Raw genomic sequence first — 22617 nt, 5'->3', positions numbered from 1 at the left:
CCTCAGTTTCCACATCTGTAAAGTGGGGATTATGTAAGTATAAAAATCTTTAAAATGTTTGTAAGGGGCTATTAGAATAGAGAGAGGCACACAGACTGTCACTAAATGATAGTTACTTTTGTTACTATTATTTTCATTATTGCCAGAGTGGCACTACACTGGACAATATTCCCATATCCTTACTCCAACGCTCCTCCCTGAGACTCTTATACCTCATTTCACTGTCCCAGCCTGGGTGTCAAATCCCTTTTCCTGACCCCTGGGTCCTGGGCTTTTCTGTCTGATGGTCCTCACAGGGGAGGTTTTTTAGAGTGTTGCACCCTGAGGCCCACCTACCCTCTCATCTAAAAGCACACTATTTACTCCATTCTATTTGCTGTTTCAGAATTCTTTATACTTAAACCCTAGTTACCCCTCCTGTCTAGCCAACCTCCCAGTATTGCTCTGAAGACTCCAGAAAAGACACTTTCACATAGTATATCACTCAGTCCCATACAAACACTACGAAGGTTCCGGGTCTCTACCATCTTCAACACAGGAGGTGTTTTCCGTTTTCACCATCTCCCAGAGGATGGCACATGTATCAAGTCTGCTAAGTCACATGGCCATGCCTAGCTGCAAGAGGGGTTGTGTAGGGTCATCTTTAACTGGGTGACCACAAACCCTGCTAAATTATGAGAGTGAAAGAAAAGGAGAATGATTTGAAGGACAGCCAGCAAGCTGCCAGAGGGAGATGAGAGTAGTGTCATTTTCTGTGAGGACACTGTGACTGGGAGAAGTTAAGCGGTCCCACAGAAAGACAGCAGAGGAGCCAGGAATTGCGTCAGGTCTGCCAGACCCTGGAGCTGCTTCTGAAGGTCCTGGTGGGCATGGCCTGAGTGCCCGTGTTCACTGAGCATGCAGCTGCTGCTCTCAGGAGGTTTGTCATAAGAGAAGGCCCTGGTTCTCCCCCTAATCTACCTAGAAGATCAAAGCAAACTCCTCTTTTCAGTTATTTTAGCTACAACATGATTTTTATAGACCCTAATATATTTTTATACACCCTGGTATAGTGTTACAATATTTACTAAGTGACCCGGTTTTGCCAACGACTCACACAGAAGAGTTCTTTAGCAACTGTGGTTGCAAAGGACGTACCGTATTTTGCGGCGTATAAGATGACTTTTTAACCCAGGAAAATCTTCTATACGCCCAGTCGTCTTATACGCTGGAAAATACGGTATTCTTTACCCAGAACAAAATATTTTTGGCCACCATCGTGAACAGCACAGTAACTATCCAGACCAGGAGGTTCATGACCGACAGAGGTTCATACTTCAGCGGAAACAAACGGTCATGGACGTCCTTTTCCCTGGGAAGGCAAAGGTAACCCAAGACAAAAATTTGGGGAAATCTAGCCAAAATGTACAAGACCACACCAGATGTCATCTTTGTGTTTGGATTCAGAACCCATTTTGGTGGTGGCAAGACAGCTGGCTTTGGCACAATTTATGATTCCTTGGATTAGGTAAAGAAAAATGAACCTAAACATAGATTTGTAAGACAGGGCCTACCTGAGAAAATGACGTCCAGGAAACAGAGAAAGGAACACAAGAGGAGAATGCGGAGAGTCAGGGGAACTGCAGAGGCCAATGTTGGTGCGGCCAAAAGTGAGCTGGGGACTGGACAGCAGAAAAAGTAAAGGTTCTTCAGGAACTTTATCTGTGGTGACTGTGTAGATTTCTCATGAGAGGATTAATACACTGAGAACTTAAATACACTGAGTACAGTTCAGTGGCACTAAGTACATTCACATTGTTGGGCTAATGTCACTACCATCCACCTTCACACTTTTTTTCATATTTCCAAATTGAAACTCTGTACGCATTAAACACTAACTCCCCATTCTCCCTCCCTCAAGCCCCTGGTAACCACTACTCTGTTTTCTGTATCTATGAATTGGACCACTCTAGGCTCTTCTACAAGTGAAATAATGCAATATTTGTCCTTTTGTGTCTGGCTTATTTCACTTAGCATAGTGTCCTCAAGATTCACTTAAGTTGTAGCATTATCCGAATTTCATTCCTTTTTAAGGCTAAATAATCTTCCATTTTATGGACCTACCACATTTGTTTATCCATTCATCCATTAATGGACACTTGGGTTGTTTCCACCTTTTGGCTGTTGCGAATAATGCTGTTATGAACAGGGTGTACAAATACATGAGTCTCTGCTTTCACTTCTTTTGGATATATAACCAGAAGTAGAGTTGCTGGTTCAATTGGTAAGTCCGTGTCTAATTTTTGTAGGAACTGCTCTACTGTTTTCCACAGCAGCTATAAAGTCAGAATAGTTTTAAAGACAAACTTGTAATTCGGTTTCTACAAAAGAAATCTGTAACACTATAGTCCCCATAAAAGGTTCCTTGTATTGGGGGATTATGTGATTCCAATGTTGTTCTTCAAAACCTGGGATAGTTTTTAATTTTATTTTTCCTTTGCCTCTAAGTGCAGTAATAAAATATATTGAGTAGTTAGTTTTATTCTCTGGGTGGTTTAATGAATAGGAATTTGATAGAAAAATGTGCCCTAGCCCTCTTGTGACATTGGTATCTATTCAATTTCCTAGAAGTGATGGGAATGGTTTACCACGCCATGGCTAAAAATTAAAGCAGGAAACTTTGCAGCACTGTCATTTTAACTTCCAGTTAACAATTAAAACCTGACAGTAAGATGATATTGTAGTGCTTTTTTCTGTTTCTCATCTGACAAATTATCTGGATTACTTTATGTTTTGCCCTCTCCAGATTTTTTTGTAGAGACTCTTTCTGTTATATTTAAAACAACTAACTCGGTGATAAAAACCTGAGTGCTTTCCATAAGTTTAACCCAAACAGTGAGGGGGTTTGGATGTTTGGTTTTGATTTCATTCTCTCCGCCAACTTTATGTTTCTGAGGACAGGTACTGTGAAAAGTCAAGCACACGATGAAAATGAAGGGCGGTACTGTGGAAAAGAGAGTGCATTTGAACTGAACCCTAAACTGAGAGATTTGTTTGGAAACCTTTGGTTCCTTAATGATGTGCTTTTTAAATTAGCTATTTCATCACAGACATTGATATTCCATGGTTCAAAACATACGTCCAAGTTAAGCTTTCCCAGGAAGGAAGGTGGAATAATGAAGTTGGGCACAAGGCTTGATGCCAGATTACCAGTTTTGACAGCAGCACATAATAAAAGAACCCTCTTATCTGTTCTTGCCTGCCCAACCTCAGGGCTAGTAGATTTGGGGGCCAGTACTATAGAATGTTTATTTTTTAATTATTTTTAAATAGGATAGCATGTGATGCTTACCTAATAGTAGTGTTTAAATCACTTATGGTATGAAATAGAGTTACAGTATGTACTCAAATGCTATATGCTACCAAATATTTTCACTGTTGTACATTGGATTTGCATGAATTTCTCTCCCCTCGTTTGAAAACATGTGTTCACAATAGTTTGATACAGCTCCTGAAATAAAACTCCTGCATGTTAATTTGAGGTTTCTTTGAAGCTACTTCTGTCAAAGAGAAATGAAATCTAGACTAGTTCCTCTTTAACGCTGTGTTTTTAAGGAGGAAAGCCATAGAAATAAGAGCCTGAAAGGCAAAAGCCATCACAAATCTTGCACAACGGGCGCAAAGTGGGCGGTGGAGAACTCAGTAACTTCCCCAAAGAAAAACCAAAGTCATTTTTTTAACACAAATCTTGTGTATAATTTCACGTGTGGCAGCAAGGGCTAGTAAAATACATAACATTATAAATAATGGACGTTTAGGCCTCTCTTTAACAACCATTGTCAGGCAGACATGTATCCGGCTTTGTGGCTGCAGTGCTGATAATTTAAGCGGTAGCCAACACTGAAATTGCTCTAGAAGGCTCCCTCGATCCATCTATTCACCACACAATCTCAGTATAAGCCCAGCCATTCCTTGTAATATTCAACTGTCTCAATACTCATCCCTCTGGAGTTCTCAACCACTACATTTGTTCTTGCCTCTCCCACCTTGGGCCCTGTTTTTATCCCCTTCCCTATCTAGGATGTAAGCAGCCACCATTCTTTAGGACAATTGCTCTCACTCAATATTTTCTCCCTGCCTAGCCCTTACCAGCCAACGTCTTTATAACTACTCATACTTTCACCTTTCTTAAAAAACAAACAGAAAAAAAAACACACACACCACAAAGAACCCACACAAAATAAAACATTTATATCTTTTTTTTCTGACTTAAATATATTAATTTTTTCCTAGGCTCCTATCAAAGTGCCTGCTCTCTACTAAAACGGTATGATAGAGGGACATCCACCAAACCTGGGTCTAGTCCTGGCCTTGCACCGGCAGCTCTAAGACTGTTTCTGTGTCTGTAATTGGAGGAAAGAGAGATCCTACACACACAGGGTGTCTAAAAATTAAACATGGCCGAAACCGGTTTGGCTCAGTGGATAGAGCGTCGGCCTGCGGACTGAAAGGTCCCAGGTTCGATTCCGGTCAAGGGCATGTACCTTGGTTGCGGGCACATCCCCAGTAGGGGGTGTGCAGGAGGCAGCTGATCGATGTTTCTCTATCATCGATGTTTCTAACTCTCTATCCCTCTCTCTTCCTCTCTGTAATAAAATCAATAAAATATATTTTTTTAAAAATAAAATAAAATAAAAATTAAACAGGATACCATACACAAAGACCCTGTTATAAACCCTAGCAGAGTTGGCCTCAGGAAATACCCGCCCATTATTATTATTATTAAATGCCCACCTTCCTTTCAAATGACAACTGAAGGTCCATCCTCTTTTCCTCAGATTCAGGATAAAATGAATTGAATCCACGGCAACGCGTAAAGGCATTACTCTATATTTTGGCAACTGATCCTAGCACGTGTTTTGTAGACAGACTCACCCGTAGTCACTAAACCTACTTCAGCTGCATGGCATGCTGGGCCAGTTCACATGCCCTGCTACTCTACTTTAAACACGAGAAACCTCAAGCCCAAGGACAAGAGACCGTGGATAAATAAGCCCAAACCCTGTTCATGACACCCAATTGCCAGGGCAGCCCCTCTGATTTGTTATCCTTGGAGAAGACTGGGAGGGTTTTGGAGCTACTGAAGCCTCTGTGTCCCAGGCTTTTCTACAGAGAACTGGGATCTGGGGGAGTGTAGCTGCTTCCTTTCCCCTTGGGGATCTAGCCCCTTACCCATTCAGCTCAGGGGCACGAGACGGAGGTGAGAAACCTCTTCCTCCAGAATATTTGGGGACTATCTACGACAGACTCTTGCGCAGAGAAAGTGGGTTCACAGCACAGCCCCTTAGAAAATCTTGCAGCTACAGCCTGCTGTCCCCTTCTGGGGTAGGATGGGGTCGCCAGCAAGCTGGAGCCCAGACTTGGCCTCCAGGAGGGTGAGGTGGGGCAGTCAGCGGCTCCCTGGGCGTGGCTTACGGTCAGGGTGGGGCGTGGCCGGGACCTCGGGGCGTGGCCTGGGGCCCGTAGGGGCGTGGCTGGGCCCGGGACACAACCCTGGGACCTGGGGGCGGGGAGAAGATCACCGGGAGGGTGAAGTAGGAGGGAAGCGGGGACAAGCTCCAGGTCCGGGAAGCTGGGGCCTTGCTGAGGGGTCCCCGTGGAGAAAGCTGCGCTCCTGGAGAAGAGGGAAGGTCCTGGGAGCCTGAGCGGCCGCGGGAGCCGTGGGCCTGGTAGGAAGGGTGGGGTCCCAGGCCGGGAGCCCCCGCGGCGGGATCGCGGCTCAGCTCTGCGCCTTCAGGCTTGCAGGGAGCCCCCGAGGTCTTAAAGCGGGCCGCGCCTTGGCCCGGTGCTGCTGCCTCTCCCCCAAAGCTCGCGGAACTGCAGAGCCTTGGGTCCTAGGCTGAGCGAGGTCTTGGAGGCGTCTGGGTGCCCCGAAGTGTTAAGGTCTCCCCCCAAGCCCTGGCCTGAACCTGAGGCCGGGAGTCCGGCGGGGAGGGAGGCCCGAGGGCCCGCACTGCTCCATCGTTTCGTCACCGAAAAGCTCCTGCTCCTCTTGGGGCAGCTGGGCTGGGTGAGGGGCGCCTCTTCCTGGCTCGGCCTCCTTTCAGAATCACAGCCTTGGGCCCTGCTTCACCTTGTATTTTACCATCTCATGGTTCTGGTATCACAGAGTATTCCAAACCCTAGGTGCGCCCTCCCCACGGGTGCGAGTGTGGCTTTTCCTGCTGCTGTGCTGGGATACAGCGGGGCAGTGACACCTCTGAGCACATTTACAGATAAAAAACTTCTGCCTTGGGTAGAACCGGGAGTCCGTTTGTCCTCAAATCACCGCTCCAGTGGAGGAAACTGGCAAGCATTTACTCCTAGCCTAAAGGATAATGGGATTCATTGTCTACAGAAGGAATGTCAGTAAGAAAAGAGCCCTAAGACTTAGGAAACCCACTTACCCTGTTACATTTTATTTTACACAGACAGGACGGGTGTACTCAGCTATCCCATAGAAATAAGCAGCCCCTTCAAAAAGAAATCTCTCTGCATCCTGCAAAGATGAGACAACTTGCTGACTGTTGATAGCAAGGTAGCACCTTCATTTTTAAGAAGATAATTCAAACACAAAATTTACAAGGTGCTACTTTGTGAAAATTTGTCCTCATTTGGGGAGGCTAGAGGTTGCTTTGCTGTTATAAAACTTACTAAGATATGTGTAATATAGGTATTTGGAATAAAATAGCAAAATGCATCTGGTTGCTATTCCCTGATCTTAGAAGCGTAATAGAAAGGCCCAAGCCTGTATTTGTTGACAGTTGGTAAAACCTAATCACCAGGGTTCTCTGAGCTCCGTGTGCTCTGATTGAATCCTCTCCACAGCCTCTGCCTCTTGCTGAAGGAAGGTAAGGCACAGAGAGGTGAGGCCACACTGCTGGAAAGTTTAGAGAAAAATTTATGTATTTCTAACTCCAGAGCCTGTGCTCTCCCCCCTTAGCCACCTGTACTTTATTTTTCACAAGTAGATAAGCAGTCAGAGAGGTGGCTGGTTTCAAGAACTCTGGACCCATGTGTACAGCCTAACCTTTGTTCTGGTTCCAGCTCCTGACTATGTACAAGTTACTTATCTTTCCTAGGAACATAATTGATCTCTAGTATCCCCTAGATCTAAAAAAAAAAAATCTCTAGATGAGTGAAAATAAGATTCTGCTTTTACCAATTAATGCTATTGTTGGCCACACTTGGTGCAGAAATGACAGGGTGGTCTGGAAGCGTCAGCTGATCCATTCAATAAATATGCCGTGTGTGCCAGGACCGCACAGGGGCTCCAATGGAGAACAGGCCAGGTGAGGGTTCCCCTTGGACTTCAAATTCTGGTTGGAGGCAGAGGAAACAAAGAAGGAACCAACAAACAAGTTCATTAACAAACAGCTGCAAATGGTTAACAGAGGGTATGATGAGGAAAATGGGGTGGAGGGAGGCGCATTGTTGAAGGTGGTAAAAAGAGGCCTCACCAAGACCTGATTTAGAAGAATGAGATGGACCCAGCGATGTTTATTCCTGCACTGGGCCCTGGAAGGGTAAAGGAGGCATGAAAGATTGGGGCATGGTCTAGAAATGGCCAGAAGGTCTTTGTGGGTAGAGCGTGATTCGTTCCGGATGAAGTTGGAGACCCAGTGTAGTACCATGTTGTGCAGGGCTATTTGTGTCTAGTAAAGACCCTAGATTTTCATCTGATAGCTATGGGAAGCCACTGAAGTGTGGTCGACAGGGGAGTGACATGAAGGTGGCTAGGATGAATCCACAGGGAGGGGAGGGTGATGGCTCAGGCTAGGGTAGGGGCAGCGGACACAGAATATGGAGTTTTTAAGGGTCACTTCACTGGTGGGACCTTCCTGACAGCTCTATTTGTAATAACATTCTAACACCCTGAAACATCCTGGCATTCCTCATCTGCCTAGTCACTTAGCTTTCCTCCGTACTACTTATTTCCATACTAGAGGCCCAGTGCATGATTAAATCATGCACATGTAGGGTCCCCTACATGCTTTCGCTTTCGATCACGGGGGAGCTGGGTGCCTATCCGCTGGTGCACCAGGCCTTTCAGAAGCCTCCAGCACCCAGCTCCCCCGCTTTTGATGGTCCGCGGCGGGTCGTGAGCTCGCTGCCCCAGAGGCCCCTTCTGTGCCGCAGCACAGCCATGGAGCAGATGCTGAGCTCGCGCCGCCACTGGCGACGAGAGCTCAGTGTCCCGCCGGCCCAATCAGCCACCCCGAGTCCCGCCCCCCCGCGCCTCCTGGCCAATCGTGGGCATAGCGAAGGTACGGTCAATTAGCATATTTGTCTATTATTAGGTAGGGTGACATAATGCATATTTTGTTTATAAATTGTTATTTATCCCCTCCTATGAGAATGTCAGCTACAGGAGAGCAGGGTTTGCCTATTTTGTGTACTGTTGTTTCTCCAGCACCTGATGTGGGCTCTTAATACATTATGCTGTGTGAATGGATTTAATAAATGGTTTGGGTTTGGATTCATAGATTTTGCTGATGAATTGGATCTGGTAGTGAAAGAAAAGGAGAAATCAAGGATGACTCTCAATATGCTGGCTTAGAAACGATAGATATTGATATCAATTAAGAAGAGGAAGGCTAGGAAAGAATAAAGTGGGAATTGGGATAGGAGAGACTGAAAGTTCTATTTGGTAAATATTAAGTCATGGTGTGTAGATTAGCTGTCTATTACTGCATTAAAGCAATTACCCTACAATTTAGCAGATTAAAACAAACGTGTATTATCTCCCAGGTTCTGTGGGTGGTTCGGGCTCAGGGTCTCTCATGAGGTTACAGTCAAGCTGTCAGCCAAGCTGTAAGATCTGCTTTTGGCTTTTTCACATGGTTATTGACAGACCAGCTGGCTGTTGGCCAGAGACTTTAGTTCCTTGCTGTATGGCCCTCTCCATAGGTCTGCTTCCCCCCAGAGTGAATGACCCAAGAGAGAAAGAAAACCCAAGGTAGAAGCTACCATGTTTTAACCTAATCTCCACGTGGCACACCATCACGTCTGCTGTAACCTGTTGGTCACACAGACCATCCCTGATGAGGTGTGGGAGGATGTGAGTTCTGGGAAGGGCAGGAGTTGTTTGGGGCCACTGCAGAGGCTGCCTACCAGAAGGTATGGAGATATCCAAGGGGGAAGCTGTTAGGTATAGTCTACTGTAGCTCCCAGAGATCTGATCTGCAGATAATTATTTGGAAGTCATCATGATCTATGAAGCTGTTGGAAATGTACAAGAGGACCCAGGGAGAGAAATAGGGAAGGGAAGAGGGCCCTGGACCAATCCTGAAGACCCCGACATTTAGAGGTCCATTGAAGAGGGGCCATCAAAGGAAGAAGGCCAGTGAGGAGGGAGGGGAACCAGGGCAGTGTGTATTCTGGGAGTGACTTAACTGAAAGACAGGTTTCACTGGACAAGTTTTTTTTTCCCATGAAGGGTAGGAAATACCTTGAATATGGCTGAAGTAAAAATATTTTCTGGAAAAAAAATGCAATTTAACATAACTTAAATAAAGTATGAATAGTTAAATGTTGACCCAGATAGGAGTAAAGAACAAGAGAACACATATGCAGATAGAACATTTAAAGTCTTGAAAGGTCTATGCTTATGTACTTAGTGCCCCCTTGGGCTGATGTTTGGCCATAGCTTCCTGGGGTAGCAGTAGAAGGTAGAAAATCCCTATGTAAGGCTTTCAGAGGTTGCTATTGGAAATTAAGCTTGAAGACAAAATAATGAACTATATAGCATGGGAGAAGCTACTGACCTTGGAAAATGTCCGTCTTTGCTTCCATATGCCTTGTGTTACTATATGAGGAGTCTTCCTCTTCAAACATCTTAAATATACCAGTAACCATATACTAACAATACTGAGGATTCCTGATTAAGCTGTGTCCTGTTCAGAGGTCCTATGAACTTCACTGTTAATAAGAGGACCCGAGATGGTTGTTGAATATGTTTTCCATACACCAGATAAGGCCTCCTTCCTTTGTTTTTTTTAGCTGCTCGTTAGAATGTATTTTCAATGGTCCAGGGTTTTCTAAAGAATTTCATTAAAAATAAAAAGCCTTCTCATTCATAGACATCCCTCGCTCACTTAGAATAAAAAAGGAAGAAGAAAAATAAAATACTTGTTCTTACCTGGCCACCTGGCACAAACTGGCTCTGTGGTTCTGACTACCTGTTTTATGAGAACGATATTAACCTGTGTATAAATACCTCTGCCTGCTCATAATGGGAGTCATGAGTGTTAACCATTTCTCTGTCCCCTCCCAATTAGACAATGCCATGGGACTTGCTTTGATCAATAAGATATAGGAGGAGTGACATGTGTTACCGCAGGTAGGAGCTGTAAAAGCCAGTGAGAGATCCTTGGCCGGTTTGGCTCAGTGGATAGAGCATCAGCCTGTGTACTGAAGGGTCCCAGGTTCAATTCCAGTCAAGGGCACGTACCTCAGTTGCAGGCTCATCCCCAGCCGGAAGGTAACCAATTGATGTGTCTCTCTCACATCGATGTTTCTCTGTTTTTCCACTCTCTCTAAAAATCAATGGAAAACATCCTCAGGTGAGGATTAACAACAACAACAAAAAGCCAGTGTGAGATTTGCCCCACATTCTTTCCCTCTTCTAGAGTGACCACCAATTTTCTGGATTGTAGCTTTTCTATCAGCTTGGTTCATGGGATAAAGACAGTGAACAGAATCCTCCTGTCACTCTGTGTAATATACATAGTGTGAGCTAGAAATAAGCTTTTACTGTGTTTAATCCCTCTGATTTAGGGATTTGCTTGTTAATGCAGCAGACTCTAGCTTATCCTGACTAATATACTAAGATAAGGTCTGAGCCACATGACTGCAAAGATTACTGGTCTCCCGTTTACCAGACACCTTGGGTACCTAAGAGGGAAGGTGTTATACAAGGCTTGCTCTTATGACTAATGCTCCTCTTACTGTTGGTAAACAAGCAAGTTCACTTGTTTCCATGATGCTCAAGTCAGCTTCATGATTTTAATTAAAGGTTACAAAAATGACATTTAGATGTATAATTACATTCTGTAAGGGCAGCTAGTAAGAAAGTGAAAAATATATATATAATATATATATATTCTTTAATTTTCAGCATCCTTCTAAGTTTTCCAATATAGAGGAATATTCACAGGCTCATTGTTAAGACACAATTCTTCCCAGATGTAGTTATCAATTAGTGCATTTCAGAAATTATTTTGTCACCAAAGGACATTTGAAATAAATCATTCATAGTTACCACTGACTAATTTTTTTTTAAAGCAGATTCAAAGAGTATTTTAAATGTGATTTCCTGGCTATTTGATTTTGAATCTAAGAGTATCAGACCTAGGTTTTGCTCTCAACGTCCTGGAGGAAATGCATTCACTCTTTTAGTTTGACTTAAACAGAAGTGAAGCCGGAGCATTTAGCTGTGGGCAGTGCCATCCTGCCTTCTTAGGAATGTTGGCTATAAATCCACTCTCCCTCGAGGTTAACAATCAAAGTTCTCCCCTTCTCTTATTCACACAAGTGATACGATGATGATAAATTCCTTGGACGTGACTGCCCCAAGCGCTGGTGTGATGAATTATGTTGTTCAGGGCATGGCCAAAGATCCTCCGTTGTCAGTGTGCAGCACTGAATACAGGCATGTTCATAAATAGCCCCCTGTCAATTGTGGTCTCTGCAGTGCATATTAAAATCTCTGTTTTCACTCACTGGTCATGGTTTTTGGTTCTTAATCATGTTCTGTCTTCCCTGGAGTTCACTTAGCTAAACAACCTTTGTTTTTTTCTATACCCTACAGGTAGGGTGTTATCACAGTTGTGATCAGTAAATGCTGAGTCTTTCTTCACAGAAACTGTTAAAAATAGTCCTGGTTAGTCCTTTTCACTAAATCCAGAGTAATAACAGCTTATCTTACAGTAGCTTAATTGGGTAATTATTTAGTGTTTGAAAGGCATTTCAAAGAGAACATTGGTAAATATTGTTAATTTAATGCTACTTTGTGTAATTGGAAGTCCACTGCAGCCAGAAAATCCTCACTATTATTGTGTTCCAACAGCGATTTCTTTCTTAATACAGCTTATTATTTCCAAAATTATATATGTATTGATTTCTGAAAATTTAAAATATTTTCATAAACTCTCAAGGTCATCATGTTTATACCTTATACATTGAAAAGTTAAATGTTATCAGTCTTGGTCTCCAAAAGTTTGGAGGAAATATAAAGTGGGACCCCCCAAATCTGAAGTATCTCACATTACACAGCTTCTACATATGTCCTGTGTGGAATGTGCCTAACTTTTCAGCAAGCTTTCCTATTAGGCCCTGACAAATAACAGCAATAATGATTTATTTACTCTGAGTCCATGTAATGAGCTATCACCTCATTATCATCAAAATCTGTCAAAAAGGGTTACATTATATTGCATATGCCTGGCCAGCCCTTTTGACAAATTTGCTACTCACTTTATGAACCCAGAGCCTCCAGGTGTAGTTAAAGGCCACTCTGTAGCTTGAATTAGACAACTTCCCTTACTGAGGGTTAATTTGCATATGCAGGCACTGAGCAGCCAGGGACAGAGCGGGACACTTGCATCATAGCCATGGTGACAAAGCAGGCGTTCCACACCATCCCAGCCATTGTGGGCCTCTGGGCAGCGTGGGAAGGCGGAAACGTGGCTCCAGCCAGAGCGAAGGTAGTGCCGGCAGCCAGGGGAAGGAAGGCCCATTCTTGCATGAATCTTTGTGTATTGGGCCTCTAGTATTTTACATAATAAATAAAATGTCTGTTCTTATGATTAGTACACTTGGAGTCAAACATCCCACATTTTCTATTTTTAACCTGTGAGTGTGTATAATAACAGAGCAAATACTAATATGAACTAATATTCAAACGTAATAAAACTAAGTTTTCATATGAATTCGTAATGAAAAATATATGAAATGAGTTACCGTGAAGAATAGGCCAGGAAGAGAGTGTAAGTTCATGGGCTGTTCAAACAAGAATTCAAGGAAGAGGAGGGTGGCATGTGCTGCAGACTTTACCTGTGAAATTAAAAATAACTTCGAAAGGAAGGACAGCTCATTTCGTTTATGTAATAAGTTTATATTGCTCCACAGCTTGTTGGTAAAGTACGTTTGAGCACTTAGAGAGCATATCTTTCTCCTCATTGTGTTCCAATTTAAAGGGAACTGAATCACAGAGCAGTTCTGAGATCCCCAGGCACACACAAGCCCAGGAAGGGAAAGTTAGCAGCCATCACCCCTCAGAGTGCTGATTTGCTGTAACCAAGAAGGCAAGCAAGTCTTTAATAATTCCAGAGACTGTCAGTTGTTAACTCCCCTGCTTTTAGTGCCTTGAGAGTTAGGATAAGCCCTTTGCAGTTCTCTTGTGGTGTTTCCAGAGAGAACTGGAGGATTAAAGGCTCCTCAAATAACCACAATTCCCTGTCAGTCTGCACTGTGTGCCCTGTGCCATGGACACAACAATCGTTTTACGTGATAGCGCCAAATCAGAGAGTACTGGGGGCTGGGCAGTGCTTTTCGGAGCCAAGGTTTCCCTTTTTCCGGCCCCAGGACGGGGGGCCTCCACTCTGCACTGAAAACAGTGCCGGTCCCTGCCGAGGGGGTCCTGCCCCTGGCCTGTTGTCTTGCTTCCTCCCGGGGTGGGGCTGGGCGGTGCCCACTCCCAGTGTCTTTGGTGGTCTCCTTCTTCCCAGGTTGGTGAACGAACCCTGATGTGAGCCCTGATAACACACTCTTTCTGCCGCTCGGTCTTTATGTTTCATATCTTTAACCATTTAGTCATTTATCAAACATCCTGTCTTTGGGCAAAGCTTGTTGGGCTGCTCTTACATCTGTGTACCATTACTTCACAGGACTCCGTCTATCCTGTGAGTCTTCATTGCCCTTACGTACATGCTGCATGTCATTTGCTGTAAACCTGATTAAACTGTAAACTTCTTGAAGACACGGGCCATGTCTGCTTTTTGTTTCAATACCACAGAGAGGGCCTGACCTAATTTATTCTACTAGTGTGAGTCCTAAACCAACAAACAAAAAGGAACATCAACCAAAACAAAAACTGTGCATCTTGTGAAAGGACATCTATTCAATGCAGGCTTGTGTGGCGAGCATGCCTGTAAAACGCACTGACCTTTTGAGAAGTGAAATGCTTTATTGCTGAGTACGACTTTTTTTTTTTTTTTAAAGCTTTCATATCACAGCAACATGGCTCCATCACAATTAATCTTCTATGGAAAGGCAGTGACAATGGGATGATTTCTCTGGAGAATCTATGCTAATACTATTAAGATGCTCTTACAATGTCAAAATGATTGCAGTGGAAGCACGAGGGGGCTGTGCTATGCGATTATGATATTATAGCGATGGGCGATTACCAGAGGAAGCTACTAATTCAACTCTGCAGGGACTTGCATTATGAAACCATTATAACATGATATTATAATGACATAATAACTTGGATGCACTGTCGTGATGTGAAAACTAAAAGCTAATTGGAATGCAAGTAGCGTTAACATTAAATTGTAATTAAACACGGAAAGCAATACTTGTTTAAATTTAAGACGGAGACATGCAATCCAGAAATGAAAACTGCGGGGAGAGAATGCATGCCAAATGTAAACTTAGGCATGGGTAGGAACCATTTACAGCTCTGCCCCCCAGGACTGGGTGTGAAAGCCCAGTCCCATGGCCTCCCCAGGCTCTGTCCCTCTAAGTCAGTAAACCAGGAGCAGGACACAACCCCCATCTCTAGCACTACCACCACTTCCATTCAAGTCTCCTTGTTTCATTTCCCAAGTGGGCATGATTGTATCTTACCTCCCACAGCCCTAGAGCATATTATTATTTTCCATGAAAAGTAACCTTTTCAAAAATATAACAAAATTAATCCATGTCCAAAATCAGACAAAACATAAGCTCAAAGGAGAAAAAAAAAAAAAATTCCCCCCCTAGAAATAACCTGTATGAGCCAGCACCTCTGGGTATTTTCTTTAGACTATTCTCTATGTATAGCATATATTATTTTTTCTTCAAACATTTTTAGGATACAATACTTTTAAAATGTACTTATTAATTCTTCCCATCCCTCCTAGTTGCAAGATCTATCTCTTCTTCAGGAGAATCCCGTTGATAGGTTTTTGTTTGTTTTCTAAAGGTCAGCTCAGACTGGAAGATTTCACCTGTCACCCAGGACACTATATTTTACTGCTAGGGAACAGTGTCTGGCCGGGTTGATGCTCTGCATACATCAGCTATAGGATGTTCTATATTATACTTTTCAGATCCTGGTGGCAACGCCATAGGTAGTTCATTAGCACCTCTCTCAGTCTTGGAATGAATGTGGCTTTGTGAAGTCATAGAGTTCCAATTTGTTCTCAACTGATAATTACTGTATGGCTTAGGTCGGCGTAAAGACAAGTTGCGAAAAACGAGGAAAATTTAAGAGTGACGAAACTTGTTAGATGTACCCCTGCAGTTCCTTGTTCAGATGTTATGAGGACACACAGTAGTTAATATATACTCCCTCCTAATTATGACTCAAAGTGGTTATTACTCCTTGTTTTAAATATAGTGAAGAGCAGTTTTGGTTAAGTATTTAGCTCTCGCTTAGATACGCTGTGTGCTTTAGAGTTATTTTTATTACCTCTTCATATAACAACCAATTGAAGCAGGAAGTCTAAATTACCCAAGCCCTCCTTTCTGTGATTAGGAAAAGCCAAGCCCAGTGCACTTAAATGGCTCGCTTCGTGTTGCCCAGTCAACAGTGGAGTTGGCACTAGCTTTTCTGGTCCTAGAAAATCACAGCTTCTTCCTTCGGCCAATGAGGGATGCCACCTCTGAGCAGTCCCTCCACCTCAGTGGGCAGCAGGATAACTTATGTGATATTTGTAGTAAGTGTCTTCATGGTGACATGAAAGAAACATTTGCCTGACAAGTTGGGAGACTGGGTTCTAGTCTGGCTCTCTGGACTTCAAAGGATCAAGGAAGGCTCAGAGTTTGCATCTGAAAATGAAGTCATGGAATTAAATAATCTATCTGCATATTTCCTTTCAGCTCAAAAATTCTGGAATCAAGTAGCATTTAACATTAATTGAAACTTACATATTTTAACAAACTTACAGTATTGTTCACTTTAACATTTAATAAATATACTTATTTCACCTATTTAAAACAACTCATCTAAATTAAAAACCATACCTTATGGACTTTTTTAAATTTACTTATTGATTTTAGAGAGAGAGGAAGGGAGGGAGAGAGAAGAAAATATCAATTTGTCGTTCCACTTATTTGTGCATTCATTGGTTGATCCTTGTACACGCCCTTACTAGGAATTGAACCCACAGCCTTGGTGTATGGGGACGATGGTCTGACCAACTGAGCTACCCAGCCAGGGCCAAAATCATACCTTATTTAGATGCATTTAATAATTTGATGTGTTTTAGCTGGTTTGTAATTTGATTTTAAAATGCTCTTTTATTAGTTAGGCAATTTATTAAAATTATTAAAGTTGCAAATGTAAAGCCAATCCAAAGAAGAGATTACAATTATAGTCCTGCCCTGGCTGCTGTGCTAGTAGTTAGAGCATCTGCCAGCACACTGAAGGGTGGTGGGTTCAATTTCCTGTCAAGGGCATGTACTTGAACTGCAGGTTCGATCCCGGGCCTCTGTCAGGGAGCATGTAAGAGACAACCAATCCATGTGTCTCTCTCATCTCTCTCTCTCTTTCCCACTATTTCTGAAAATCAATGTTTAAAATATCCTAGGATGAGGATTAACAACAACAACAAAATATTATAGTCCTTGGTATACCTGCAATATTGTTAAAATACAGTTAGAACTATAATGAAAGGAAACTTTCACATAATTGTACAAGTATACAGATCAATAGTTATGTTGAATAATATTTAAAATACTAGAGGCCCAGTGCATGAAAATTCATACACTGGAGGGGGGCGTGTCTTCAGCCCGACCTGCCCCCTCTCATAGTCCTGGGGCCCTCAGGGGCAGAGGCAACCCAGCAATCAGGGGAAGACGACGCCCCCATCACACCTCTGCTGCAGCCACTGCTGGCAGCTCAAGCCTTGGCCGGCCCTGGTTACCCAAGCCTCGGGCAGCCCTGGGGGGCTGGGCAGCCACCATCTGAGGCATACCTGCGCCTTGGGCATTGGCTGGGCAAGACTGGTGCCCACTCATGCTCTTGAATTGATGGAAGCATGGGGATTTAGGGAAGGAAGCTGTGGTGAGAGGTCAGCCATGCCCTGAGGATCCAGTCAATCAAAAAGAGATTGTGCATTATGAGAAATTGGGGTTCTTATGCCATCGTGTTCTTTTGCAAGAAAGGGGTGATGTATATTTTCTTTGTTGCACGTTTTAGGTGTTCATTAATAAGTGTTGGTAGACTCTCAATGGAGAAACCTCAGAGATTATGAGTTTTATACTGTTTTTAGGTCTCCCAGAGAATGTTTATATAGCTTACAGCAGTGTATTCTGCCTTCAGTGAAAATGGAAGGTAGCCCATCATCCCGTCTGACTAATAACATCATTTCCTCATTGGTGAAATGGGAGTGATAATAATAAAAGTGGATTTCATCCTATGTCCTATGGTCCAGTCTTCTACTGGGGTACTTTTTGGTGACTCACCTTCTGTTGATCCCTTGCTTACTTCACAGGGACATTAGGAGATTTAATTAAAGTGTGTAGAATGCCTTAAGAACGATGAAAGGTGCTTTAGTTTCCTAACTCATCTCCTGGCCTGCTGTCTCCAGCATTCAGCTTGTACTCATATTGCCCGTGTAACTACTGTCATCCTAATGGAGATCTTATCCTCTGGGGCCAGCCAGTGTGTCAGTATTTTCCACTATGGACGTACAGAACAACCTGTGTACGAGCTTCTATACATTGCTTACAAAATCTGAAACATGCCCTTCATTGTTCATGCCCCCAGAATGCCTCCTTGTAAAAAATCCTCTAATTTTCTGTGGCCACGCCTATAGCCCATCTCCTCTAGGGAGCCTTCCCAGTCGCTCCAGTATTGGTGCATGCTGGACAGATGCAGTCCTCCAGAGCACGTGCTTTATGCCTCTTTTCTAACATTTGCTGCCCTCTGCTTTATACCACGGGCGTCCCACTGACATATAAAAAATACCAGTCCTGCACTGAATGCTCGCCCTGTGCCAAGCACTGTGTTGGGGGCTGTTCTCTTTCCTAGGGCAAGATGTTCTTTTGCATCTTTGTTTCCCATAGTACCTTTCTTTGGACGTAATAGATCCTCAGCAAACATTTGCCACATTGAATTGAAATATATTCATGTGAAATCTGAGGGCTATCCTCTCAAACCTATAATCAAAGCCGCTTTCAAGGAGAATAATAGGCCATGATGCTCGTGAAAACATCAGATTGCTTCTGGCTGGACGTATGTTTCGTGAGTGTGGACTTGAGGGTGGTAGAAGGGAAACTGTTCCTTGGTTGAACAGACACCTCCTGACCACGTGCTTCCTTGCCGATTGCTAACATGGCTCAGAGTTGGTACCTATTTCTCCGTGTGTGGAATAGAATGAAAGTGGTTATCAGAACAAGAGGCAGTTACACATGCGGCTCTCCTTTTCATCAAGCATGGGTGGCATTTCTCATCCAGGTGTCCCGGTAGGCAGCAGTCATCCTCGGAAGTCACTAGAACAAGACAAGGAGGGCTAGAACCAGGCTGGAAGAGATCGCAGCCTTTTTTCTGTGATCACCCTTTTTTACACCAAACAGGGTAGGTGTGGGCCTGACAATTGAAAGCAGGTACGTAGCACTGATTCTTTTCACCTGAATTAGTTAAGCAGGTAGCGAAAGTCAAGACTTTTCAGTCTACAGCAAGCATGTCAAACTTGCGGCCCATGGGCCACATGCAGCCAACAACAAATACTAATTAACGATGACTCATTTTTTTCAGCCCTTTGTATTCAGCATGTCTCTATCGAAATAAACCTACGTTTCTATGAAAAGTGAAGCTTTTTGTGTGTGTGTGGCCCACATAAACTTAAACCTTGTTTATTTGGCCCGTGTTAGCCTTTGAGTTTGACATGCTTGATCTGCAGTGTGGTCTTCCAAATAAGGAACCTGAGATGTTTTTGTGGGAAGTATTTGTTAGATATATAGTTATCCATGAGACTGAAATGCTCTCTGCCATTCAACGAGATGGTTTAAAAATGAAACTGCCTTAAAAAGACACTCAAGTGCATGGCCTCCACATTCAAAAAGTTAACCTAAGCCATCATTCATAGTTACTCTATAAAAGAATCACCTGCAGTAATTTTCTTATGTATTTTTAGTTTTCTGACTTACAATTGGCTTCTACCAGTTCAGATAGGACGTGTCCTTGAAGACAGTCATGTGCTGTTGCTGTTGTTTTTATATGCTCAGGAGTCTTGCTCTTATGTAAGGGAAAGTTAAAAAATTAAAAGTCGTGTGTATTCCTTTGTGGCGTTGTGTTGGATGCAGAAGAATGACGTAAGATGATGGCGTGTTCACTATCATCTGAGTGCTGGGAGTGCAAAGATACAGGACAGCTGTAAAAACAAACATGGCTTCAAAATCCATAGCCCAAAAACTTTTGGGGAAACCTTGTCCATGGTTTTTAATAATTTTCAGCTGTGTTGACTTTGGGACATAATGTGATATGCCATAAAAGAGGTGTGCCATGATTTCAGAATTATGTATTGGCAGAAATATATTGAATAAATATTCCAGGACAATTGTTAGCCCTTTGCTAACAACGGCTAACCTCTTCTTCCTTTCTGGTCCTGATTCTACTTCCATGTATCATTTCCTTGCTCCTGCTTTAATATTTGTTTTCTTCACTGTATGTATCAGTTGTGCCAGATCCCTCAACTCCTTTGTAGAAGAGGCTGGATTAAAACAAGCAAGCATATAAATGTTAATTAAGTACTGATTAAGTGCCGGGCACTGTAGGGGCAGAGGACTGAGGGAGGAGACAGGCTCTGCCCTCAAGGACCTTAAGATCTGGTGCAGAGAGACATTAGCATAAGAGGTGAGTTTCAAGGTTAAAGTTGGAGTTCTCTAGGGAGAGAACCTAGAGTCAGCATCTTACCCAGATTGCTGGAATAATAAGGATGAGCATCAGGAAAATATTCTAATTAGAAATGGCGCCAGAGCCCCACCCGCAGGTCCAGGAGAAGTCAGCCAGGAGAGGAAAGGGGTGGAGAGGCAGAGTGGAGTGGGTTGGGTTGGTAAAACTCAGAATAAAAGAGGCAAAAACACACTCAAAGACATGAGACCAGTGCAGACGTGTTGAGTCCAGAGAAGGACAGGCAGGCAGTTCAACACGCCAGAACCCAGAGTGGGTCCCGGGAGCACACCAAGCTCCAGGCTCAGAGGTACTTCTCAGTGTTGGCAGGGCCACAGAAGAGACACATCCAGCTCTGGGTTTTAGAGAGTCCTCGGTAGGCGTGGTCAAGACACATTGGAAATGCACAGGGCAAGTCTGGAGGCTCTTATTGTGATCCCTGTGAGAGATGGTTGTTCCAACTAAGGCGGTGGCTATGAGGAGGAAGAGGAAACGATGGATTAAAGAGCTGTGGAAGTGGTGGGATGTAGGCCACTTAGAAATCAAGTACTTGTGAGTGAGGCAGGAGTCTTTGATGAAATTTGGGTTCTTTTTTTATATGGGCAATTGGGTGAGGTAGTGATAGAAAGTAGAGAATTCAGACGTCCAAACTCTACCTGAGGACAAGTACATTGCCAGGTGCTGTGCTTGGCACAAATTAATTATCCAATCAGTATGATTCGATTGTCGTAATCATAGGCTAGACTGACTGATCCTAACAGAACTCTCGGTGAAGTGCTAATCATAATCAATATTTGGCATTCCCTGAGCAGACCCAGGTTCAAATTGCAGCTCTTCAGCTCTCTGACTCTAGACAAGTTTCTTCCCTTTTCTTGGCCTCAATTTCTTCACATAATATCAACCCAGCAGCATTTTAGTGAGAATTTGAGATAAGAAAGATAAAGTGCTTTCATAGCACTTGATACAGAGTAGGAGCTCAGTAAATGGTAACTTAGTAAATGAATAAAAGGCATTGTTGTTGGTTCCTACCCTTGAAATGAGGATGGGAGTTCTCTCTTATTTATCTTTGCATCTTCCATAGGCTCTATCTGCCTAGTACGGGGCCCAATGAATATTTATTGAATCTATGATAACTGTTTTTATTTCATTTATTTTATTGTTTTCTGCTAACCTGTCAAAGATTGTTAACCCTCCTTTAAAAAAAGATTATTTTTATGTTTTGTCTTGATATAGTTTATCTTTACGTGAAATTTATTTTGTTTTGTCCCTCTTTTTTCACTTATGAATAAATTATGACTCATCTATAATAATAAAGGCATAATATGCTAATTAGACCAGATGTCCTTCTGGACAAAGCCTGGGTCCTTGGTCCCGGGTGCCTGACGGCGGCCTTAGGGAACAACCGGAGGGAAGCCCAGGTCCCAGGTACCAGAGGGAAGCTGGTGCCTGCAGCCAGGGGAAGGAAGGCCTACTCTTGCATGAATTTCGTGCATCAGGCCTCTAGTACTTTATAATTTCTGACACTTTCCTATGAAACATCTTCTTGTCAATCCCCATCTGCCTGCCTACCCCACACAGGACTGTGTTCAACAGGGAGATTTTGATCCTTGTGTGGCTTGACTGTGATAAAAACTACTCCGCTGCTCAACCTTTGCCAGAATCCTCCCTGGGCTCCAGGATCTCCACTGGAGTCTAGAGCAGTCCATGAAGGACTCGGTCAAACAGCTTGGATTTAATCCAAGTGAACCACAGCCACTGTAAAGGCATGCAATTTGATCAGAAATATTTGTACACAAACAATGTAAAATTTTGGGCATGACTGGCAAATTAGCAATTCTGTGATAATAAAGAAGAATTTAAAATAGCTCTCACCTGCCTGTGTGTTTTAGTTGGAGGATTCACAATCCGTATTATATTATTTTACATGTGACCTTAGTATAAGCATCAGTTAGGTTTACATTGGTAACATTTATCTTTTCCCATTTTATCCCCTTTTACTAATAGATTAAATAGATAAACATAAAAAAACTGGGAAATACATTAAATTGAAATGAAGAAAAAAAGTATTTATTTGGTCCCTCTACCACCCAAAGATACAAGTAATAGTTTAGTATTTCTACTTAAGCTCTACATATATGTAGATACATACACTCTCAATAAATTTATAATGCTTTAAGTAGTTTTGTATTTTGATTTTTCACATGTTATAATAAGGCATTTTCCTCTATCATTAAATAGTCTTTGAGAATATAACTTGAGTGTTTGCATAATGTTCCATTATTTACATAAACAGTCCCATATTATAGAATATTTTGGTCTCTATGCTAAATAATGCCATAATGAAATCTTTGTGCATAAATAATTTTTACATGTCTCTAAATGTTTCCTTAAGACAGATTCCCAGTGGCACAGTAACATTAAAGGACTTTAGATGCATATTGTTAAACAGCTTTTCAGAAAAGTTGGGCAAATTTGCATTTTTTGCCAGTACTGTG

At 42.8% G+C, this 22617-nt stretch overlaps 1 protein-coding gene across 1 annotated transcript in view; it reads left to right on the top strand.

The window, feature by feature from the left end:
* Positions 1–5552: 5552 nt before the first annotated feature.
* The window catches only part of PTER (phosphotriesterase related), a 56219-nt gene continuing 39154 nt past the window's right edge, over positions 5553–22617 (top strand). Inside the window, exon 1 of the mRNA XM_008148823.3 lies at positions 5553–5708. The gene's annotated coding sequence lies outside the window, so the exon portion shown is untranslated. The remainder of the gene's footprint in view (positions 5709–22617) is intronic.

The sequence above is a fragment of the Eptesicus fuscus genome, chromosome 2, assembly GCF_027574615.1.
Source record: "Eptesicus fuscus isolate TK198812 chromosome 2, DD_ASM_mEF_20220401, whole genome shotgun sequence".
Lineage (NCBI taxonomy): Eukaryota > Metazoa > Chordata > Mammalia > Chiroptera > Vespertilionidae > Eptesicus > Eptesicus fuscus.
The sequence above is the reverse complement of the archived record's forward strand: the minus strand, read 5'-3'. Positions and strand labels throughout refer to the sequence as shown.